This window comes from Triticum aestivum, unplaced genomic scaffold (genome assembly GCF_018294505.1).
Source record: "Triticum aestivum cultivar Chinese Spring unplaced genomic scaffold, IWGSC CS RefSeq v2.1 scaffold99603, whole genome shotgun sequence".
Taxonomy (NCBI): Eukaryota; Viridiplantae; Streptophyta; class Magnoliopsida; order Poales; family Poaceae; genus Triticum; species Triticum aestivum.
Window position 1 is genome coordinate 59,647 of NW_025226140.1, and position 5,800 is coordinate 65,446.

Below are 5,800 nucleotides of genomic sequence, written 5' to 3' on the forward strand. Positions count from 1 at the left end.
ATAACTTTGGTGTTACCTTTTTCTCATGAAGTAGCACCTTCCGGTGTGGTTTCACTACCGCTGTTTGGACGAGATCACAAACTTTCACCATCAGAAGACCTGGACGTTCGTCTTCCTGCTTCGCCAAATTTTCCTTGATCTCCCACTTGTAAGGCTCCATGAGATCACAAACTTCGGCCATCAGAAGACCTGGCGTTCGACTTCCTGCTTCGCCAAATTTGCTTTGATCTCCCGCTTGTTAGGCTCCGGACAATCCTTCGCAAAGTGACCCATCTCGTTGCAGTTATAGCACTTGACCTCAGACATATCCAAGTTCCGTGGCTTCCGCTCTTTAGACCGGTCCGCCTTACCACGACCTTGTGCCTTGTCTTTTCCTTTGCTTTCTTCGGTTTGTCCGCCGCGCTTCGCGTTGCTTGAGCCTTCGCCAAAGTTGCGCCTTCCTTTGCTACTTGGGGTCTCCCAATCTGCGCGTGAGTACATGAGTTGGTCATCACCTCCTCCTTTGCCTTTCCGACATCCACGAGCATTCTCTTCCCACGTCCGCAAGCATCCGATCGCCTCCGTTATGGTCATGTCGTCGATGTCGTAAAGCTGCTCGAGCGTGCCGATGATGTACGTGAATTTATCAGTCACCGAACTGAAAAACTTCTCCACAATCTCGGTCTCGTCGAGCTTTGCACCAGGCGCGTGGATCTCTCCCACCAAAGTAGTCAGACGCATGGCATAGTCGTTCACCGATTCAGTTTTCTCCATCTGCAACTTGTGAAATTGGCGCTTCAGCACTTGTGCCCGAGCCTTCGTGACACGATTTTATTCAATCCTCATCTCTTTGAGTGCATTCCACGCCTCTCTTGCCGTCTCAAACTCCGCCAATGTCATCAGCACAGAATCCGGCGCAGACTGGGCTATGGCGGCCATGGCACCTTCGTCGCACTCCTCGTCGACGTCGTCGTCCGTAATGGCATCCCACACTCGAAGGGTTCGGAGAATGATCTTCATCTTCACTGCCCACACGCCGTAGTTGGCATCGGTGAGCATCGGGTACTGGATGGGGATGTTGCGATGCACCTGTACGTTGGCGCCGCCCGTTCCTCCATCACTGGTTGCTGACTTGCCGCTCTTATTCACCTTGTCGCCGTTCATGTTTGCCTTGGAACCGCCGTTGCCGGACTTGACCGATTCCTTGTCGCTGTCCATCATCGTAAATTGTAGATCGTTGAGGCTCTAAATACCAATTGTTGGCTTTCGATCGCGAGATCAATTCCCCATAGAGCAGCAGCACTCGTACGTGCAAAGCTACCAAGCTAGCTAGCAATCACCTTGATTGATGAACAGTGCCTAGCACATGCACATCTAGCCGCATGCTCCTTGTACATGACCTTCGAGCTAGCGATCGATTCTCTTCGGCGTCGTCGGTGGAACACTTGGCGAAAAATAAACATGAAAAACAGATCGGTAGACTTTGTTGATTGCCGCAGGGGCATGTCGCTCCTGAGCAACCAGGTCCAGCGCCTCGACGCGGTCCACTCCCGCGGTCCTGACGCGCCCGACGCGTCCAGTGCGCACCTATAAAACGCACCGGTCGCGCCCGGCTTGCCGCCGCGTCTTATTGCCCTGCACCGCCACGGCCTTCATGCCGCCGCCGCTGCGCCACCACGCAGCGCCTCGGCGGCCTCCGCGGTCGCCGCACGTACAACGTCACCGCCCGCCGCATCCGCCCCGCGCCATGAGAGCCACAGTACCGCCTACCTCCATGGGCCGACACACGGCCCGGAGCTCCATCGCGCAGCCACCAGCGAGCGCCGCCATCGCTGCCACACCTCCGGCACGGCAAGCACGCCCAAGACACCAAGCTCTGATACCAAATGTTGGAACCGCAGCCCTCTAGAACTACCTCTCTCTCTCACTCGCTCGGACATAGGTGGAAGGAGAGGGACACAGATATTTCCGGCACACATACGCCCCGCCGCACGAACGGCGCCTCGACCGCACGAACAGCCTAATTTTTCATTGAGCACGAACTCGGGCTCGGCACATACCGCAGCCATACCCACACGAAGGACTACTCGAGACTACATCTCTCCTAGCTACTCTCCACTCTGCACAACACCAATAAATGGCTTATATAGCCGGACACACCAGGCATTGGCCTCACGCACGCACGGACACGCATGGATCGCCCGGCCACTAAGCCAACTAACTACGCCATGCACCCACAACCTGCTAGCTACATGCATGGTCAGACTCAGGACGTGCGCAGCCTCCCGCAACAGCCGAGTCCATCCATCTAGCATGCAACCAACTGCTCCGGCCACGCGCACGACGCGGCTAGCCCCAACAGATCGCAACGGCCCTCGTGCATGTAGCTCCTTCACGCGACCAACGTGAGCACGGACTCACGCAGGGACATACACGCCCACGCCCTGCATAGACCGCACCTGGCGCACCCGACGCCAGTCGTCATCGCTCGGGCATGGCTTATTGCCAACAATTCCTAACAAAAAGACCTTGCCCAAGTCAACTCTAGGCCATTGTGTGAACCCTCGCACAACCCATCGCGCCTTGTAGCGGTCAATAGAGTCATCATGATGAGGTTTCTCATGGATCGTCCATTTGCGAGCCCCAATGATAGTTTTCCATCCTGTGTCGAATTTGCAGTATCAAATGATTTATATACCCCCCCACCCACCCCCCACTATTTCTAAGTACAAGGCCACTTCCTTTTCCGTGTAAAACTTTAACTTATAATTTTGGTCAACATAATATGGTTATACATCGCTAATAGTCCCCTCGTCAGTTCGTCACTCATTGTCGCCCTCAATTCAGCGATTCTTGCCACCGCTCACGGACCTGCTGGCTGTCGCTGCTACAGCATGCTGGCTGCTCTTGTGGTCTCGCGCCGTACCGCCGTCCGGCTATCCGCAAGGCTGTGACGGTGTGACTGCAAGTGATCGAACATAATCCTCTCGGTCTTTCAAAAGTACATACTTCCTCCATTCCCTTATACAAGGCCACAAACTCAAATTACAGATACCTAGGTAAAATTTAATGACTACTTTGCAAGCCAACTTTTCTTCTTGTTATCTGGAATCATTAATACGCTAGCATGCATGCAAGGAAGGAATGAGAAGGATGTAGCACAGTGTCATTATGACTACATGCATGCAAGTATTAAACAAGTTGCTAGTACGAGAAAACATCATTAAATTTTGCCTCGATTACTGTTAGTGGCCTTGTATAGATGCAAAATGTATTTTTTATAGTGGCCTTGTATAAGGGAATGGAGGGAGTATATGGTTCATCCATTTCAATTTTAGTATACAGGGTACAGGATTGTTAATGTGTTGACCTGTTGATGCTAAAATTTCTAATTCTATGTATTTTTTTCTTCGTAATTTACTCTTAATAGTTGACAAAAGAAGTCAAAGATATACATATATAATATTATATAGGGGTCATGTCGTTGAGTTCGGCCAAGGGCCTTACCAACATAGGGCCGGCCCTGAATAATGGGCTCTTAGGCTGCTTGTAATGGATAGTATCATAAGTTAGTGTCATGCATATGATACTAGTGTATAATATTATATCCCTAATGCATAATATCATATAGTAGTATTATATATAACTTTATTTATTGTCATGCATGACACATAGTAATATAGTATTTATTAGGGCACTTTCAATACATAGCTGCTTAGATAAGGTGCTAAGCATATTAAAAAAATTAGCGACTAATGTCCACAATGCATAGGTGCTTCACTTGTTGGTGCTAAGCTCCCCTCATTTAATGCTTTATCAACTAAACTATTTCATGCATTGGTGGATTTCTTTTATTTAATTGCTTTTGCCTAGGTTCACGTGTCTGGCATTGGTTCTTCCCGGGGTCACGAAACTCACCTCTCTCCTCTTTATTAGCTTGCGACATCAGATTTGTTTCCTACATGGCAGTCTTAGCACATGTATAAGGTGGAGCATTAGGGAGGGCCTTATGATACAGTATCATGATATGATACTCAGCCTCTATTTCTTGATTTAATTATATGACACCTCATCAAAATTTTAATTGACATGCATGATACTATCTATGATACTCCCATTACGACCAGCCTTATGCAAGAGCCCGTCACTACACGTGCTCCTAGGTAAAAATATTTAATGAAAGAGAGAGATAGATAGAAAATAAGAAAAAGTAGAAACCTTATAGCCAACCTAGTCGGCTCTATTTTATGTGTAACTAATAATGCTAACTCTTGATGACATGGAATGGTCATGTAGCCAGTAGCTGGCTATACTATTCACCATGCTCTTAGCCTTTTGCCGGCCTGCCAAGGCTAACTGGTTCCCATCCTCCATGGCTGCTCACACCGCTGGTGCGACACCTTCGTGGAGCTCATCGGCCATTGTCGCCGAAGACGTATCCCGGTCGCACATCCTCAAGATCAAGGGCAACTCCCACACCAAGGGGCTCGGCAACAGCGAATGCATCACATCCAAGAAGTTTGTTGTGGGGGGCCATCACTGGCACCTCAAATACTACCCTGATGGCAACGTCACATTCGACACCGATTGGGTAGCCATGCATCTATGGCGCGATAATGACACCGACAACAAGGATGTCAAGGCAACTTTTAAGGTCAGTGTGTCATCGCACAGCCAGACAAGTGACCTCCGTGCTTTCAGTCCCAAACGAGGATGGGGATTCAATAAATTCATCAAGAGGAAATATTTGGCGGAATCAACGCTTCTGAAAGATGATTTCTTCAGTATCAGGTGCGATGTCACTCTCACGGAGGAGATCCGCATTGTCTCCAGTGAGACACACCATGCGCGGTTCGTAGTCATGCCGCCATCCGACTTATACCACCAACTCCTCCACCTCTTGGCAAGCAGGTAGGCAGGGGACATGACTTTCGAGGTCGGCGGTGTGCTGTTCCCGGCGCATAGGTACATGCTTGCTGCTCGGTCCTCGGTCTTCTTGGCTGAGCTCTTTGGTCCTATGAAAGAGAAGGAGGCAACCTACATACGGATCGATGATATGGAAGCTAAGGTATTCAAAGCCATGCTTCACTTCATCTACACGGACGCATTGCCTGAGATTGACAACAGTGAATCTATGGAGATGGCACAACATTTGCTGGTAGCAGAAGACAGGTATAACCTCGAGAGGCTCAAATTGATGTGCGAGGAGACCTTGTGCAACTACATCAACCAAAGCACAACAGCCACCATGTTGGTGTTGGCTGAGCAGCATGGTTGTGAAGGCCTCAACGCGGCATGCTTCTCTTTCCTCGCTTCACTCGACAACCTGAAGGCAGTCAAGGCGTGATGGCTTTGTCCATCTCAGGAGCAGGTGCCCCTCCATCTTACAGAAGCTCGTCTTGCTCCCTGCTCAGTATTGACTTTGACTAGAAATCAAATAAATAAATAAATTGGAGACTTTTTAAATTCTAAATATTTTTCTCCTATTGCTACTATATATTACCAAAAGAGTAAGGATGACAATGGGTAGGGTATGAGCAGGTTAGAGCCAATACCATACCCATACCCGTATAGTCAGTGGGTACAAAATTCTACCCATACCCGTACCCATGGGTATGAAACTTTACCCATACCCATACCCGACGGGTACCCGTACCCATTGGATACCCAGCGGGTAGGACAAATAGTACACATGTTGTTCACAATTTTACGCTCATTGATAGCACATTTGACCAAAAAAAAAACAATTATCTCATCACAATAATAGGTAAAGGAGTAATTGACCAATATCAAAATTTAGAAATCACAACATACTCTTAAG

General features: G+C 48.9%; 1 pseudogene; it reads left to right on the plus strand.

Moving 5' to 3' along the window:
- The first annotated feature begins 4,351 nt into the window (after positions 1 to 4,351).
- Positions 4,352 to 5,399, plus strand: LOC123172486 (BTB/POZ and MATH domain-containing protein 2-like; annotated as a pseudogene).
- The last annotated feature ends 401 nt before the right edge of the window (positions 5,400 to 5,800 follow it).